Below are 20223 nucleotides of genomic sequence, written 5' to 3'. Positions count from 1 at the left end.
GAAAGTTGATTTTTTTTTTTGCTGGCACCATAGAAAGGTTACAAAGTCCACTCCTGCTCATAATGACATTCCAAATCGGTGTAGGAAACGTGTGCTGCCTTCAGCTGTCAATCACTGTTTAGAAATGTCACCAATAATTTGTAGTCTGGAAGTGCTCAATGTGCGGACCCCTGGCTCTAATTGGATCCACTGATTTCAGCTAAATCTTGTCCTGTCAGCAGCTCAGCAGTAGGTAGGACATTGAAGCTCTAATGAATCCAGTAATAACTTTAAATTGCCAACCTGGATTATTTTAAGTTTTTTTTTCCTAGTGAAAATTGTTGTGTTTTCCTGGGGAAAAAAAAATATCTTGAATTAGTTCTTAAATAATTATGCTAAATTATTGACCAGGCAGGTGGGACATTTGCATTTTATAGATGTGTGTGTATATCTGTACAGTTCTTTTGGTAGAGAAAAAGAAAATTAGGAGAGAATGATGTCCAGATAAATGGGATTAGAGGAATAAAATTTCATACTTTCTTTGGTCTAGCAAGGACAGAAATAATTACGGAAGAAAACCTTTTTTCTAAGGAATGGGGATGAGGAAGCCAGAAATCTGTACAGCAAGCTCCTATATTTTTTTCAGTAACTGCTTTTGTGAGGCAGGGGCAGTGCTGCTGTTTCAACTCCTGAGTCCTTACCCTGGTTGTCTAAGGAAATGAGATGTACACGGAAGTGCTACTTCTCTGTGTCCATCTGTCTGTCTGTCACCTCATGTCTTCCCCCAGGAATTTTAGAAGCTGTGATCAAAGTTTAACAAATTTGACAAAGGATTAAATGTCTCACAGTTATCAAGTGCATACAAATTTTATTTTACCAATGTAGAAAGATCCTATTCAGGAGACAGATTTGAGCCCCCACTGTCCTGGTCATCCCACTCACAGCTGTGCCATGGCAGCCAGAAAGCCACTACCCCAGTCTGGGCTCCTGGCCATAGAGGTGGGGACAATGAATGAGTACAAAGCCCTGCACTATCAATCCCTCCATTCCCTGCCCGCTGGCAAGGTCTGGAAAAGGTCCCTTAGTGATAAGAGGAAATATCTCAGGCTGTTGTAGTGAGAGTGTTGAAGGCAAATCTCTACTTCCTGAGGCAAGAATGGAGAGACCCAGCAGCATCATGGAGGGCAGAGAGGATGAGGAAAGCTTCTGGAGGCACTAGGGAGCTTGGAGGGTGCTGGGACATGGAAGACAATCACAGCTGGCATGGCAACGTGGTATGGAAGAGCCGGGAGATACTACAATAGTGGTTTGGGCAGGCACATGTGGGGAAGATTTAGGGATGTGCGGGTGGGGGATTAGCAAGGAATGTAGAGTTACTGATGGTGCTGGAGAACACAGGATACATGTACAAGGACAATGAGCCTTCACTAACTCTACAACACATAGAACAGTTTGGTTTGTTTTGTTTGTTTTTTGTTTGGTTGGGTTTGGTGGGTTTGTTTTGTTTTGGTTTTGGTTTCTCTTGGCTAAAATAAAAGGTGATTTTCAAAAATATGATGCATTTTTTTTGTTATCCAACTATGTAAGTGTATACTGTATATCACAAAGCTGAACAAGGTTTATGCAACTCATAACTACAATATCATCATAGCTTCCTTCTCCAAGGAGCTGAATATATATATCCAAAAAATACGTGGTCTGTTCGAAGACATAAGTCTCAGCTATTTTTGCTGTAGCTATTATGTATTCATAATAAAATCAATGAACTAGAAGTAAGAACAACTTTTAAGGCATTGACTTTGTCCTTTGATAAATTATGGACTCTATTCTGTATTGCATATGGAGTAGTCATTCGTATGATCATTCTGACCTATAGTATTTTTCCATTGTGCCCTCTCGTTGTGCTGTTTAAACCAGCAGTAATAACTGTAAAGTAATAGTAAATCCTGTTTTGTATTTATAAGTCCAGTTTTTCTAGTTTAAAATTTTTTGGTTTAAAATATTTTCATGACAGGCTATAGTGTTACTTGATGATTATCTCATTATTAAGATTTGTTTTTCTGATATTCTTATGAGATATTATTTTCTTTTACTCTAGCCCCTAGATATACCTTCTTTTATCACTTTCAACATTTGTTCTCCCTTCTGAATGCTTGCTATAGTCAAAAGGCAATACACTTCGTTTTCCTAAGATCTCAGTCTTAATTTGGTCACATCTGGCCACATTGGAGAAGACCCTTTTAATACGATTTTTAAAAGAGATAAGCATATGTTTCCTGGACACTGAAGAAACAGAAGGAAGGTTTTGTACACACTCGTTGACTGAGCTCTCACAATCTGATCATTTGAATACATTGTGATTCAGTCATACTGCTAATACTGTGCTAAGACACTGAGAGTTCAGGATAGAATCTTCCAATTATTACTTCATGCCAGATAAATTAATAAAATATTATTGGACAGATATCATATTCCTCTATATCATAATTTACCCAGATTTTAATGTGACTTCATTCAAACTCAATTCCTTCAGCTTGTTTTCTCTCAGTTCCCTTTGATTTGCCCACATCCTCCTGGTGCTGAAGAATCCAAAAGAGAGGAGAGGAAAGTGATTGCAGAAGCAAGATAAACTTGGAATGTAGGAAGCTGCGGTTGAATTATTTTATGTGTAAGCTGGGTTGGAAACTGCAAGCACAGTACAGAGAGAATAGATTTGGATTTTTGGCTTGCAAGAAAAGGAAGCAACTCATATGAAAAATGACCACAAAAGGAAACGGGTAGCTGAAGAGCAGGAGGACATAAGCCTGCCACCTGCCTTCTTTGGAACGAAGTAGCTGGTGTATGCATGTTTTGCTTGGATTCATTTCAGTCCAGCTTTCTAAACTTCTGCTTTCCTTAATCTTGGCTTCTTTTATGGTTGGATATCCCCAAAGATCTGTTATTATTTTGCTTCAGGTAAGTTACTTTATACTGCTGCATCAGCCAGAGCTGCACTCCTTTGAGCAAATGTTGCATAAATTATGAAGAGGGGAAAGGAGAAGAAGAAAAAAGAAATCCATTAGCAACATTTAGATTCTAAGTGTCTGATAACTGTCTTAAGGATCAAAGACTCCAAAGGCAACTATGTGGATTTACAGCTTGTTTTCATTGCTTTGTATATCTGTAGGTGGAGAAACAAAAATAAACACAGATAACACCAAATGGAATGAGTGACTGGAAAACTAAACTCCTTAACTCCTTTGAGATATTTTATCCAGCTAGCAAAGTTCTGCTAGAGATATATAGTAAATGGTAAGGAAGCTGATATTATTTAATTAGCTAATATTTGTAATGTAAATGTTGATAAATTAGTTAATGGGCTGCATTCCTTCCCTGCACAAGGATGGTCTATGAAGGAAAGATGGCAGCATAAGGTGCCCACAGCTCCCTTGTGTTTTTGCTGGATACAGCAGACAGATAACATGACAGCAGTGCTGGCTGCAGGAAGAACAAACAAGGAACAATCTTATCTGGAGCTGTGCTCTACTGCTGCTGTCAGTCTTTCCATTGACTTACACTAGTAGGAAATTCAGGGAAACAGGAAGGGAAAGTAGAGAGAAAGTTTCCTCAAAGTGTGCATGAGGTGTACTCATGTAGCTTCTCACTGAGGATGTGTTACAATTTGAGAAGTGCAAAAAAATAGGTCAGGTATTGGGTGTTGTGAGTGTACAACAAGGTTCTTCATATCAAAAAGTTCTGAACATAAAATGCTCCCCTAGCCATGGTCAAGGTCTTGACTGAGAACCTTACTACCTGGGGAAGTGGGACAGGGAGATGAGGCTAAAGGTAAGATCCTATTATAGCCATGGCAGAAAATCAAACCAAAAGACCAACTAGGACTCTGTGAATGATGACCCCTGTATCTGTAGTCTGAATGGCTGTGTGTACTTGGGGATGATAAAAATGTCTGAGTTGATTTCTTTTGCTGTGCCATGGCAAAATTTCCATTTTAGAGTAAAATGTATTTCTGCAGGTGCCTCACGCAAAATGCAAGTGTTAAAACAGAAAAGCTAGGCCAGCACAGCAACAGAGGAATGTTTAGGAAATATTAACTGGAACGTTCACTACTAATTTTTCTAGGGTCAGATTTTCAGCATTGAGTTCTCTTCTTGCACATAAAAGTTCATGTCTGTAAATAATTGCAAACACATTTTTCATATAAGCAGTCATGGCGTTTTCATCCAAGTTTAAGAAGCAAAATACTAATACATCTGCAAATCAAAGGTCGAAGCTAGAGGTATCTTTACTAGACTTTCAGGTCTACATTGTTTTTGTAAAAAGTCAAACTCTTGGACATTTGCTTGTCCCATTTAAGTAGTGACAATAATTCTCACTATTTTCATGGCAAGTAGGGCAGGAAAGATCCCATAAAATATTTTCTAACTAAAACTAGGAAGTATTTGAATACAAATTTCCAAGTTGGACAAAAATGAGAACATTTTAAAGAAAAGACTTTTTTTTTCTCCAGATATATACTATTTTTGCAAGATTTTTGGATTGCAAGCCTGCCTTAAAAGATTTGTACTGACTTTGTTTCAGTGTTCTTCCTTTCAAGCTTATTCCCAGGGACTTGCCTGTTCTTTGACAATGATTAATCCGAGACTTTTCAGTGCCCCTCATACACATGGGAACAACTACTGCTCTGTCTCTCCCATAAATACACCTTCTTTACTGAGGGATAATTGTATGTCTCTCTTTTATATACATCCCTTGCCACTATGGAGTATTTGCACCTGACGGTGAATACACAAGCATGGCAGGAACAGCAGTTTTGAATACCTGGTTGCTAAGTAAAGCTTTCTGTAACTGAGGATACCATGACAACTTTTTGCCCCAAGTCCAGAGGCTCCACCAAAGGTCATCACCTTCAGCATGTGATGTGAATAAGTTCACTATACTAAAAGCAGAACGGTGTGCCTCTTCTCTCCTCATAATTCTTCTGTAATTGTAGAATAGTTTGCCTTGGAAGGCACTTTCAAAGCTCATCTAGTCCAAACCACTGCAATGAGCAGGGACATCTTCAACTAGATTAGGCTGCTCAGAGCCCTGTCCAGCCTGGCCTTGAATGTTTCCAGGGATGGGGCATCTACCACCTCTCTGGGAAACCTGGGCCAGTATTTTACCACCTCATTGTAAAAAATTCCTTCCTGATGTCTAGCCTGAATCTCTCCTCCTCTAGTTTAGAACCATTACCCTTTGCCTATTGCAACAGGCCCTGCTAAAAAGTCTGTCCCCAGACCACACTGGGGGCTACATTTCTCCTGTATCTTATGCCCTAAAGCCGAAGACATAACTCTTCTGCTGTTCAGACGGTTACAAAGCCCCAAGGGCTTCCCCAGGGCAGCTGTGCATGGGTGCAAGGCTGTGCCGCAGGACAGGCTGAGCTGCTTGTGCTCTCCCTCCTTGCCTGGCTGCTTTGGCCAGGACTCTTCTCTGTTCTCCTGTCAGTCTCTTTTACCCATGGACAGTGAGCAGTTCTCCTCTGCAGTGCCCACTTGCCACCTCTCGAGTTCACAACTCACTACTCAAGCTCTGGAAAAAAACAAAGTGGCTACTGAGTTTTAATTCAAGCGTTTGCAGGTATCTGGCAACTAGCAATAACCTGCCTACCCCTGCTTGTACGAAGACAATGAAAACCAGCACTCCTTCTGCTTGATTATGATTGCTAAGAAAGGCTGGTTAAAATGTGTCTGGGCTGTTCCCTCCCTCTCCCTCACCCAGCTGGCTCTATAATCATTGGCCCTCTCCACTCAGCCTGTAAAATAGCAGCTACTTGAGAAACAAGGCTTGAAAAACGTCAGTCACTTTCATAACCACATGGTAACCTCATTCATTGGGTAGCAGTGAAGGGTTATGGTGCTGCCACACATCTGTAATTTTTCTGTTATAATGTGGACCACCTCCGGTACAAATTTAGCTTAAGCCATAAGCAGGTTTGAGTATTTCCTCTGTCTCAGGTCACACTGTGCAGCAGGAAAACACAGATGTATTCCTACTTGCAAAGCAGTGTGGTGAGTCCCTGCAGAGAGCAGATGGGACTGATCTAAGGACATAATCTGATATTCTAGGTGCAGAAGAGGCCATCACAAAAGTTTTCCTTTTTTACTGTCTGTTTACTTTTAAGTAATACACAGCAGAGTATATACAGTAAGAAAAATAATGCAGAAAATGAGGCCTGAAAATTCTCCTTCACCTCATGGCCCCAAGACACTTAATCCTGCTCCTTGTTTCCTGTTGACACCAGCACCTGTGTGGTGGCAAGGCGAGGTGGATCAACTCACTGAGCTGAAGAAACAACACTGCAAATAAATGTTAGTTTTTTTGGATAGTTACATGCTGGTGCAGATTGGTGCATGGAACAGGGCAGGAACACCTGGGACAAGGGACAAGCACTGGGACCATACCATAACCTCCCATGCTGGTGATCAGACATGAGGAACAGACACTCTGCTGAGAGACACAGTATTTTTTAAGTCACCTTCTGTATTCAGGGACCTTGCAGTTATTAGTAAGTTAACAGGTAGCTGACACATTTCAGAAGAGGTGTTTTTCAGCAGAAGATACTTATCCTTATGTGGGCATTAAGTGTAATTAGTAAACAAAATGTTTCCTTGGCTTGAACAGAAGCAGTAGGCAGAATGCATATATATAATATATATATATAATAGATATATTATATATATATAATATATATATATAAGTATGAATGATCTATTTTGCTGTAAACAACTATATCATTGCTGTATTTAAACCATTCAGACTACTTGTGACCAGAGGAGGGCAAAATAACTTGCCTATCGCTCAGTGTAAACTAAACACTTGAGGTTTTGACAAAGTCAGTGGTCAGCCTGAAGCAGAGATACACATGCAGAGATTCTCACACTGGTCTGTGCAGCATACGTGGTTTGAGAGGTTTCAGGGAAAAAAATAGAGTTTCAAAATTCTTTCTGGTTAAACATGACTAACAGTGAGGTAATGGTGGCTCAGAAACATGTTGTAGTTAAGGTTGCACTCTAGATACTGTGGTTAGCTTCCCAGGCTCTGCAACTGGGCCAAGAAAAGTAATTACAGTGATTAATAATAATGTTTGATTTGCCAGTCACACAGTCCATTCCTCAGAGCTGGTTGGTCTGGGGGAGGGGGAGGCAAATTGTAGGAAGGAAATTAGAGCAACAAAGTACAGTTCTTGCAATGTATAATCCAAACACTGCTGGAGCCATCTCAGCCTGGCATCAGCTATTTTTATACAGCTGTATACTACGACTATGGTTTTGTGCTGTACGGCAGGATTTAATTTATGTATTTGTATATTATTGCTATGGATGTGTGCAGTACAGTATGGATCTTTCACGAACTGTACACTACAGCTGTGGCATTGTGCTGTACTGCTTCGTGTAACTGAACACCCCACAGATGATACTGTGCTTTGTAGATGAGTTATTTTGTAGGTTTGGACACTACAGCAAGGATAACAGTTTGAATTTCTAAGGATGAACAGCTATGACTAGCTCACCTTTCTGATGGGAATTTACTGGGAACACAACAGTAGCCAGCAATGTGTAGCAGGGATCAAAAAGGGATTGTTGGCTGTAGCAATAATCATAAAACCTTAATAACATCCCATCGTGTGCTTCCTGCCTTTGGGTGTGACTGCAGGGAGGGTGAGGCGGGCAGGAGAAGCAGAGGTGCTGCCAGGGTCTGAGGCACAAAAAGGCGAAAACTGATCCCTTGGCAAAGTTGGGCTTCCTGATTATAGGCGTCCTTGGTGACACCACAATGAAGAGAAGTTGCCATGGAAACCATTGCAAAAGATTAAGCATATCAAGGAAACCTGATTGGGTGAGAATGGGTGGAAATAAGAGAATTAAATTAATGTAGAAATGATGTTTTTGTTTCATTCCACAAGTCACGGTAGAAACCTTTACATTCACAAACATCCAATTAAGAGAGAAGTTATAGTGAAATCTGCAAGCTGTGTTTCAGAAGAGCATGATTGCTCCATAATTAAAGGAAAATAAATAGTGTTTCACTATCCAAAATGAAAATCCAGTGGTGCAGAGTCTGTTATTCTTTACTTTCCCACTGTAGAATCTGCTGTGTTCTTTTGACATTTTGAGGCAGACAGGCCACAGTGACCCCCTGGGATGTACTCACAGGTGCAGTGGCTTCCAGCCACGGAGTGGCCAAATGAATTTCAGATATTTGAGAGAGGAAGGGAACACTTAACTCCTCATTTTCTTTTGTCACATGCTGGCCAGGCTCCTGGACCAGCTAAGCTGAGCTCATTTGCAAGTTATGAGAACAGAATGGCAAAGTTCAGCAGTTTGTTCTACCTATGCTGGGCACTGCCTACGCCAGTCCTTGGCATGAAGCAAGGCAGTCTTCAGGCTGTTGTACAGGGATGAGAAATAACTAGCACAGCTGGCTTAGGCAACTGGGAAGGAACAGGTTGTCAACCCAAGGACAACCAGGACTTTGGCATCTGGACCCAACAAAGAGGACTAAAGCCAACTAACCAGTTAAAGCTTTTATATGGTGCCAGAACACAGAGTAGTGTGGATAGATTGGAGAATCTAACCCACTGACTCCTGCCATTGCACCAGCACTTGGATATGCCACCATCAGCAAGGGATTCCCCTCTTAAAGATAAACTTGTGGCATAGCATGAAATTAATGACTTTGGTTTCACCCTGCTGCTTTGGGAACATTTCTGGGCAAAATGGAGATTATGCTTCATTACTGCAAGCATGAAACCCTACATCAAGAAAAAGCAATTAAGTGTTTCACAATAACACAAAACACCCCAGAATGATAGAGCAATTGTGTGCAGAGGTTCTTTCTTGGTTTGGAACAGATGTCTTGGACTAGCTGTGTTAGGGCTGTCTTGCTCAGCTCAGAGTCTCTGAAATAATCACACTGGAACACAGCTCCTCCAACTCCTCCTTGGACTGAGTTGTATATATACATCTGTATAGCTGCCTGAAACCAGGGAGCTGAGGTTTTATCCAATAGATTCTTCATTCACTTTAAGCACCTGTCCATTGACTAATCACAACCCAGTCTTATATAAATACAGTTTCAATTGCTCAAACAGCGCTACTTTTAAATGAAGATGCTTAGGGAGATAACAGAAGCATCCAGTTATCTTGCCATAAATCGGGAGATACAGAGCTGCCCCCCCTCCCTTTTTTTTTTTTTTAAATTGAATTTGTGTGGTGACCAATGCCTGCCTTTTCCAGTTGCCTAAGTGATTGCCTGAGGTACCAGAAACTCACACCAGAGAAGACTAACACAGTCCTTCCTGATTAAATTTTGTTACTGAACACCAAAACTTTCATTCAGACTGAGTGTCCTGCACAGCACTAACCTTTGTGCCCTCACAAAACAAGGCCTAAGTCACTGCCACAAAGTGTTTATGGTATCGATACTATACCAGCAGGTGGTAGGTGATTAGACTTGATGAGTGTGTTACTGAATCACTGAATGACAGAAGAGTGTTGGTTGTTCCACATCAGGTCCAAAAGGTCGTGTGTTAAAGATGGGTTTGACACTGCAGCTGACTTTTTTTCATTTACAGCTGTCATATAAAACTGTGACAGTAAGGAACATTTGTCTTGATTTTGCAAGATCCCAGACCCGATTACGGCATGGTGCTTTCCCTAAGATACTTTTGGAAACTTGAGTTAGTGCAGATGATTATTTTAGATGCTGTGAGTAGAAGTGCCCTGATACTGGGATGATGAATGTAGAATAAAACCCCAGATAAAGGAAATAACTACACCAGAAGACACAAACAGCTGTACTGGTTTCCTGTTTGCAGCTGGCTTCAAGTCAAGCCGCTGAGACAGCTCTCTAAAGTCCTGCATGGCTGGAGTCCTGCTCTGCTGTGACAATCTCAGCCTCTTGGTATCAGTTTTGCAGTGATATATAAAGCCAGCTGAGATATTCGTGCTCATATTTTGTTGCTGGGGGCAGCCAGGCAGGGTGGAGCTCTCATGGTCTTGTCTTCTGTGTTCAACAAGAACAAACAAGATGCTTTCAGGGTCTGGCATCCAATTCTTCTTTCCTCTCAGGCTTTGTCAGAAGGGGCTTGGCATTTAAATTGTTGTCTTGGTGGGTTTATATGCTGGCACTGATAAATAACATGACATGTAGTGTTTGTCACTACTGCACATGGATTCTGAGTCTCATATGGAGCAGGAAATAAAGTACAATGAAATGAATCCACAAAAACATATTTTCTTTTTTATTCTAGCAGACAAGGAAAATGTATGGAAAAGAAGAGAAAACACTTTCAGCTCTTGTAATTATTTAAGGTTATATCTCAATGTGAATCTCTGTTAAGCATATACAGTTCTGTAGTTTTTTTCTTTCTTCTGCCTTTCCCACAGTGTTGTGCTGTACACTTTATTATTGCTGTCACAATCTGCTCTCTGTCCAATATGATTACTATCCCCAAAGGTTTATTCTACATAGCAAACATCCTGTAATAGTGACCTACTCTAATAACAGGAAATTTATTTTTAAACTGCATAATGCCTGCTCCATATTAATCTGTTTCTTTTCAAAAAAAAAAAAAAAGAAAAAGAAAAAGAAAAAAGTTTGACATGAAAATCTACTAATATTGCCCTATGCCTGCTTGGTTTCCACAAAACCTCGTATCTTCTCAAGTCCACACTGTTCATTAATTTGAGGTAGCAATGAGGCTTTTTTTATTTCCTCTTCCGGTCAAAAAATGCTAAAACATAAATATTAGCAAACAATATCAAATCAATCGAATGCCAAAGGTCAATGTTCATCAGTCACAGTCTTTTTGGAAGCTACTTTATTCTCCTTATTTCAATCAGTAGCTGCAGAAAGAAATTAACCCTTGATGTGCATAGATTGTCATCTAAAATGGCTTGTGATTCTCACCATTCTGTCATTCCAGAACGAGTTAATTTTTTTTTCTAACTGCATGTGTCTTCTCTTCTTCTTTACCTGGCCTTACCTTTGCAATATCACTTTGACGCCAATGACACTTATCCAATAGGTGATAAGACATCAGCGTGGATTTTTCTGATCATTAGTGATTTTCTTGGGAAGCAAGAAAACCCATCATGTCAGACACTTCTTCAAAGGGCCCAGTAAGTTTGCATTCACTACATCTGCTGGAATAGATAATGAATAGATGTAAACCTTTGGGGTTTGCTAACACAAAGAACTAATACATCTTAGACCATATTTTAATACTCTTAAGCCTAAAGGGTCGCTTTATCAAATCTCTGTTCTATCCAAGTATTTTTAACTGTATCTTTTTTTGACTCACTTTAAAACAGTTTGACAGTACTTCTTCCAGATCTAGTTTGCATTCTGTATTGCCTGCCTCAAGGATATCGTATGCATCTCTGCCTTAATGAGATTGAGTTCTGTATCTACTACCAGGCTATTTTCTCCCAGATAAATCATCAGGTCTGCTTCTGCCGATGCATCTAAAGTAATGCACATCTGAGACCATCAGTGGATTTCCACTAGTCTGTCTCTCTTCCCCTGTATCACAGCACTCTGGACTGCCTAAATAGCCCCTAATGCTTCCCTTGTCACCACTCTGACACTGATCACCTTTATGCTTCATGGTTTTCCCTTTTAGATCTTTAGTGAGGACTCATGTACTCAGACCGTTTTGCAGAAAAGAAAACTTGCTCTGTGTGTTAGGTCCTCTGAGAATTCAAGCAAAAAATAGAACAAAATTTAGCAAAGCTTCAACATAGTTTTGCTTCCCAGCTTGGCTAAGCCCTTCTTCAGATAAAATGCTCACAAAGCTATCATTGCTTCTGACAGGAAGGATGTGCTTAATGCTTCACATTGGTGCTTTCCCATGTTAGCATTTGACGTGGACAACACTTAATAAAAAGCCTAACTTGTCATCTTAATACTAGAACTGAGACAGAGTAGAGTATAAAGCCATTAATTTTTGTATCTGGTGCCAAAATATCCTGGGAACAACCACACTCCAACCAGTTAAATTTGCTAAAATGTGTGTGCTGTCCACTGCTTAATGGGCCACTGCATTCTTTTTAAGGCTTTTTAGTCATTAAAATAACACAGTTACAAAAGGTATGGTTTGTGCTTCCAAATCTCTAGATGGATAGTGACTTTATTTGACTTGTGTCTAATTAAACTTCCAGACAGATGACAAATGTCTCTTCCAATTCTTTGATGCATTTGTTTTTGAAGTGCTCGTTGCATTTATGGAGTCCCTGTTGGAGAGCGGATATGGCTGAAGCTGCTCTGCCTGCGTAATGATGAGCTGCAGCCTGTCCCTCCATGCTGTCAGGGTGACAACTGGTAACCAGTGTACGAAATCCTTCACACTTCCATGGACACAAGGCATATTGCTAGGCAAACTGATCTTTACATAAGCTTGTGTTGCCATTTCTCTCTTTTCCTTCTCTCTGGCGTCTTAAAAACAAAGAAAGAAAAAAAAAAAAAGGCAGCTCATTCTGTTCCCCAAATGCATGGCTGATTTCTTTAGTGTAAAATACCTTCCTTTTAACTTCTATTTCATGTTTCAATAATTCTACCATATGCAATAAAAAATTAAGATAGAAGCATACCAGAACACTGGATTTTTATCCATGTCAACACATGCACTTTTTCACCTGAAAGAATAATATCTGTATACAAGACAATGCTGCAAATGTCAAAAAATGAGAAAAAAAAATGCAAAATTTCACAGACTCCTGTAAATAGTTGTGAAGTGTACAAGTCCTGCCATGTGGACTGCTGTAGCAGCATCCTGTTCAATTTTCTTAGAATGATTTTCCATATAAGCAAACTCTCTTTGATATTTTGTTTAAAAAAAAATTACACCAGTTCAACACACTTTTGTGACAAAAAGTATCTGGCTGACATCTAGAGAAAGACCTCTCCTGCTGGAATGGCCATAACAGTTATGTAAAAGTGAAGATTGCACCTGTTAGAATCACTAGTTTCCATCGCTTTTAAAATAACACAGCAATTTGCCTCTCAGATCTAGTTCCAGCATTCAAAGTCTTTACAAAGACAGCTGAGTACTGGGGTCAGATGCAGTGAGGTGGAGCTTCCCTCTTTCTGGCATGAGAGTGTGTCTGCATTTTTATAATGAGCAAGCCAAAGCTCGTAAAAAGTAATTTACGGACTTGGATAGGAGTCTGTGCTTGAAGAGAAAACAGTTGGTGTGATTATGGACAATTATGAGGAAGGTGGTGGGATGCTCTTGAGTTTCCACTGGAAACATGCAATGCATGAATAAAAAATGAAACTTGAAAGAGTACTTTCCTTGACATTTGCATTGTCAAAACTGTTCTGACTTTTAATTGGTATATCCAGCATATTTTCCAGTGCCTGTGACTGGAGCATATTTTGCTAACAAGGGTGACCTAGTATTAAAAGGAACTAATCTCATAACTTTGTCTTTATGTGTTGAACTTTATGTCTTTATGGTTGAACTGGTTTATGTGTTGGCCCACATAAAAAATATTGGGAAAATATATCAGAGAAAGAACTATGCGTTGCAAAGAAAAACAATATATTGTAAGAAGAGCAGCAAGAAAGAGGTGGAGGATATTAAGGCAACAGCACTGAATTAGGATCACAGAATAATTTCATTTAGAAGGGAGCCCTGAAGGCCATCTGGCCCACCTTCCCACTCACAGCAGAGAGCAGGGAGCATCCAGCTGTAGAGTAAGCGGACTGAAGTTCATTTGCAAAGAAAAAATTTGAAGAGAAACTATTTTTCTACAGTAAGCTGCTTGCCTTCTCTTTATCTGAGACATAATGAGGTACACAAGGTGAAAATAAACCCCTCTGTGATACCATTCAATGCCCAGAATACCACATTAACAGCCCTCTGTATCAACTGCTTCTGCTTCCAATTACTGCTTACCAATCCAGCTCCTGCTCCCCACAAAGACTAACCGACGGATGCTGCTGAAGTCACATAAGTGCTGATAATACCAAGAATTTGGCCTGCACTTTATCAGCAGCCCTCAAATCTCATTACCAGGTGGGTAGACATCATTATCTCTTTATTCCGTTGGGAATAACAGTGTGCAGAGAAGTTCCTTGCTGAAGGTCATATAGCAAGTCACTGCAAGAGTCTGAAAGTGGAATTAAGGTTAGTTGTATCCTCATCACGGACACTCACATGTTGATAAAGCTGCTGGCATCGCACCCATGCAGTTATCAGAACCATTAATGGAACCTCCTTGTTCTGGGGACAGGAGGGCTAGTAACTAAGAACTGTCAAATGTACCTGCCTGGAAAGATGCTCTTTGTCCTGAAAGATAAGAACTAAGCTAATGTTTACCTTATGCTTCAAATTCAGGCTTTTCTAGAGTTTCATGTTGATGTCACCTTTCAGTGTTTGCTGTGTAGTAGGACCACAAATCAAGACTGTAAGACACCTGAAACTGGAAGTGTTCCTAATGCTAGTACATATAAGCTGAACTAAAATGAGCATTTCAGGTGTACCCACTATGGAAAACTCATGAAGATAGTAAGAGGGGGTACTGAGGCTTCTGCTGTGATGCCTTGCCAGTGATTTAGCAAAATCCAGTAATTTTTTGCTATTTCCATTGGTGGGTTTTGTTTCATTTCCCTTTGTAGGATCAGGCAGTTCTTTATGTTTATCTATGTAATTATTTTATTTTGTCAGCTCTTTCTTTTCTTCATTTCTTTCCCAAGAGATGCCTATATTCATTAGATCTCTAAGTCTTTTTCTTTAGGTTCTCTAGCTATGAAATACAAGATATAATCCCTCAATTTATTCCAGTTCAGGAAAAAAAAAATCAACAGAAGAAAAGCTCAGGATATGTCATAAGATTTATTTCCACTTCACTATTGCAGACAACAGATGATCCATTTACAAAGCAGTGATCTGTGTCCAAGACTGGACTTTCCTGACAAATGGATGTACAATGAAGCTACACATCTGAGTATGAATTCTGATTACCTGTGACAAGTACCTGAGGGTGTCTGTCTCTTTTATAGTTTGAGAATCTTGTCTTGAGAATAAAGTCCTGCTGAATTGAACTGAACTGATAAACTTCAGGGATGAAATGAGCTTCTGATTGTTAGGAAGAAAAATGGTATGATGCCTGGTTATGCTATCAATCTCGAGAAAATGCTTTAGGGTAAAGAATTATTGTTTCAAATATATGCGAGCACTTTTGAAAAAAAAAAAAAGTAGAAGATCTGAGAACTGCAGAAGAAAGACAACTTTAAAAAGAATAGGGGACCTTTTTTTTTCAGTTCAAGCTGCTTAAAAGAAATCTAAATGTCTGTTTCTAATGTAGTGTCTAAGATAAGCTACAGATATTCACTGTTGCCAAGAAGGTGAAGGTGCGGTGAAAACACCACCGGGAGAATTAATTTCAACCTATTATTCTTCAGCATGTATATTGTTCACAATGTAATTCTGTTACCAGATACTATACTGAAATGGAGCAAGCAGAGCCAATTGGAGTGTGGGGATCTTGAATAGATGCTCACAATAGCACATTCATTTTCAGCCACTATACAATATGCAAATGTATTCACTGTGATTTGTAATTGACCTTAAAACTTACCATCTACACACCACAATTCCCGTATGGCAAGTACTGTTCTCAGTTTTCCTGCCAGTGTGACAATAAAGCATCTCATCACAAAAGTTTCACAAATATAGAATTCAGACAGCAGTATCTTGAGATTTTTTAGCCCCATTTCTGCCTAATCATTACATGGGACTTATGACATTCCTCAGCTCAGGATATAGTAATGATTTAATAAATAGAAACAATTCCCATTGGTGGTTTATAGAAATAGAACCATTTGAGTGGGCAAGTGAGATTCCTCCAACACACATGTGATGTACAAACTGTTTGGTCATCATGGTGCAGAAGTAAACAGAACTCTGTTTCACCGGCTCTTTGGGTTCTGGTGAAATGCAGAAAGGGACAAGGACAGAGAAATCTGTTGCCATAGGCTGTGGGGTCATAGTAGAGTTAGTGCCTGAAACAGTGGGCACTGGATGTGAATGGTTCAGGGCAGCAGTAGTGGACTAACTGCCCTGATTTAATCAGGGAAGTTGTTCAGGTGCGTGGCCATAGTACAGTCCTCTACAGAAGTACAGGCTATGTCGATCAGCACTAAAGGACAGGGCTACCCCTCTTTACCTCTCACCTCCTGTATGTATGTCTAGAGTAGAAGGAACATCACAAAGGATTTCCTGCTCTGTGTTCCTTCCTATCTCATCTGTAAAGTAGTTTTGTTTCAACCCAACAGTTCTACTGGGAGTAGTAGACGAGATGAAAATGGCATCAGCCCCTGTAGCCAAGACACTCCCTGACCATGGTGAGAGCTGGAGATGGGATCAGCTCGATTATGCACCTACTGAGTACAGTTGTCATTCTCTGTGTTTTCCCATTATCACTGAGTACAGTTATTGAAGAAACCTGGAGTAATGAGTAGAAGGTACCTTTTACAGAATGTGGACACCTTCCCCACTTTGTTGTGGTCTGACAATCTGGAAGTGTCTCTGCTCATTTTAAAGGGAGTGTTTTTCCACAGGCTTTCCTTCACAATTTGAATTTTTAACCTCAATTCTGCTTGACACAGAGAAATCTTTGATGGCTAAGATAAACACTATTCCATTAAGCAAAACTATTCTGTGGAACTATGAAACCTACTCAGTTTATCAGGAGGCTCAGTAAGGGATAGTAGGAATGGAGATTTAAATTAACTAAAACATTTTTAAGCCAAGATATAGCCAGCATTTCTGGAAAATCAGAAATCAAGAAAATAAGGCCAGCTATCCAAATATTTGTATCCCAGCTATTTAATTTGCTAAGCATACTTGCATTGTGTTTATATTGTATGGTGTATTGTATTTTACAGGGGCTTGGAATATTGTCTCTTGGTAGAAAGGAAGTTGTTAAACAATTGTCCTTTCACATCTGTCAGCTCAAGGCTATTCAGATTTATTCTAGTGGAAGCTGAACCTTTCAACTATTTCCTCACATTCATCTGTCTTATCCCTCCCACGACAGACACAGAGTCCTCCAAAACAAATCTGAGAGTTTCACAAATGACAGGTTACTATATGCAATTGTGAACTCCCCACATCATACCCAATACAAATAAACAGATTAGATGTTCTCTGATTAAAATAAACCTTGTCAGAAAAAATGCTATTACACATTTGTCTCATGCTAGATACTCTCAGGCACCAAGCTGATGATGTATTACACATTTTGAATAGGCTAGTTTGTGCCTAATATAGGACCCACTTGAACATTGGAGTCTTGAAAGTTTGATTCAGGTTGATAAAAAATGACTTCATACTCCACTAATAAGAGATTGTGGGAAAGGGGGAGAGAACAGAGAAGACACAGGCTAATGAAGAGGGAAAATACAGAGACTGAAAAATGAAGGGAAGCAGGTTCATCCATCCTTATTACTTACACAAAAGTTAAAACAGGATAGGAATAACTGTTGAAAGGTAGACCAAAAAAATTGGTTTCTGGCATCTCAGCTCTGTAGAAACATGCTTGATAATTTGTACTTCACACAGGAAATCATAGCCACATATGTCACTTCAAGAAATTCAGACTTCTGAGATTTAAAAAGTTCCTCTATTTTTCCAGCACAATACAGCTACAGTGCTTGAAATTATAAGGGAGTAAACCAAGAATAAAAGTCTTGACTTCAGTGGAGTTTGTCTGGATTCACATTCTTGTAATTGAAAGTCTTGTTGGTGAAAAGCCATTATATGTTCCATGTACTTGTTCCAAAATGCAAAAGGGCTGATCGGTTATCTCCGCAGCTCGAGTAATGAGACCATTTCTTGCATTTTTCAGGGAACAAGTACTTTGTATGAGTTTTTCTTTCATTTGTGTTAAGCAACAATGAACAAACACTCTGAAAATGGCAGGAAGGAGAAACAACAGCAGGGCTCTGGCAAAGGCAACACATTAAGTGTCTCTATTAATAAATTAATCAAAGCAAACACACTGGCGCAGGCACTGGCCTGAGGAGGTGCAGCTCTGCCCACGTTAGCATGATCTGCCAGGCAGGATCAAGGCCAACCTGCTCTGTCGGGTAAAAGAGTTCACCTGTGTGGGTTTAGCTGGGTCATGTTACCATGCTTGGAGAACTGGCCATGGCTTGTTTTATTTACTATTGTAGAAGTAGTTGGTGAAGTTACTCAAGCATCACAGGAGGGAGACTAAGCGCAGCCACTTTGGGAAGGGAGCAGTGGTTGGCAACAACTCTTTCTCCATATTGGTAAACACCTGCAAAACATTTGCTGAGAGAATGGAGAAGGCCAGTTCAGGCCAGTTCTCATATTCATTTATTATTGTTGTGGGTTTTTTTCCTCCTCTCTTTAGGTGTGAACACACCAGGCCAAAGGAAGCCTTGCTGTCACTGTGGTTTTCTTGGACATAGGTGTAACAGCTAAAACCAACATGCTGAACCTAGCAGCAGAAAAGCAGCAGCCTCAAACCCCATCTATACGGGAAGGAGCATGACCTAGCAGTTGAAGGACCTCTGCACCGATCCAAGAGTTGGTAAAATGCAACTCTATGGGCATAGACTTTCCACAGACCTCTCACACACCTAGATCTGAGGGGTGAATGTAACCTGTCACATACACTGAGATGACAACACCTGCATGGCCCTGGGAGAAAAATGCAAAGGAAATCCAGGAATGATGGCCTTGAATCCCTTCCTCACAGTCTGCCCATACCAGCCCTACCATGGCTCTCTGCATTGCTCCCTCCCCAGACCCTTTATCTGCCAGCTTAGGCTAACTCCATCAACTGAAAACAAACACCCATGGGAAGCTGTGGCATCCCTGGCTGCTATCTTTGTCTATGACCACTTCTCCTCCCTTCATCCCTCCCTTCTCTTCCGTGTCAGTGGCGTTTCTTCAGTTTGTAACTCTTTGGGGCACCAACTGCTTGTCTGCATATGGTGTTGACGGACACCATTCCTGGCTGGCCCCAAGGCACAATCAGAATAAATGTGAATAACAACAATCGCGACAAACAGCATCAACATTAGTAATGACAATAATAATTATTATTGTTATTATTATACAGTCAACCAGAATGACTTGGTAATTATTTGCATAATTTGTATATATAATTTGCATAAGCAGAATAAAAGACTGTTCCCATATCCAGAGAAGATCTCAACCATAACATTTTGTTCCCTGTATGTGCCAAGGATTCCCACTGGTGTCAGTGGGAGATTTTTTTCCTTTCTTATTCTCAGAACCAATTGCTCTGATGACAGAAATCAGTGGGAGTCCCAATAACATGTGGCTTCATCCAGTATGGTGCTGAAGGTGCTTTGCTACCTCTGTCTTTAATTAATCTCTTTACAGATTAAGGTACTCAGCACTTTTCAGAAGCTTCTCGTGATGTTCAGTATTGAGCCCCTCCAGTCTTTGGGCTCTGGCTATGCAAAGCTGAGCAGAGAATTTTTTTTTTTGTTCTTCATTTTAATTATCTATTTACAAAACAGATTCCAGCAGCTCAAGAGCATTTATGGCCTAATAGAGAAAGCCACAGTGGGTGGGTTTTTGGCTCTCAAAGAGTGAGAGCCTCATCAGTGGCAGAGGGAAGAAAATATGAATTACTCACACAAGGCATAGCAAGGAGCGCAGGGGCCGCAGGGGTGACTTGCAGGGGTGTTTGCAGAGTGCTCTTCCAAAGAACCTGGCAGTGCCTCCGAGCTGCCAGGCTCAGGAGGACAAACACTGTGTTTCAATTTTGTGCAGAGAATAGACTCTGAGAGGCACCAAATGTCTGCAGCAGTTTGTGTCATTTCAAGGGTGTCATTTCTTGGACCTTTTTCTAGTTCGGAAGCTCTTGCAGGCTGTGCCTGGGTCTCTGTGTGAGGGGTGTAGCCCCTGGCACATGGCATTGGGGCACTTTGCTTCAAAGGCGGCATGAAAATTAATTTAGAAGGATGTTTAAAAAAGGCTACAATGTGAAAAGCTGACATTATATGGGATGGCAGGGCAGAAACTTCAGGTTGTCACAGAACACCCCTTCCAGGTTTAGGATTTGTGGTTTAATGCCATGCTAAATTCTCATATGCTGAGACAGTTTAACTTTTCTTGCAGACAAACAGCCTGAGAGCTTAGAGATGGTAATGCAAACTCTCCAACGCTCAGAAAGCCAGGGGCCCCTC

The sequence above is a fragment of the Nesoenas mayeri genome (assembly GCF_963082525.1).
Source record: "Nesoenas mayeri genome assembly, chromosome: 2".
In the NCBI taxonomy this organism is placed as follows: Eukaryota; Metazoa; Chordata; class Aves; order Columbiformes; family Columbidae; genus Nesoenas; species Nesoenas mayeri.
Note: the sequence above shows the minus strand (reverse complement) of the source record.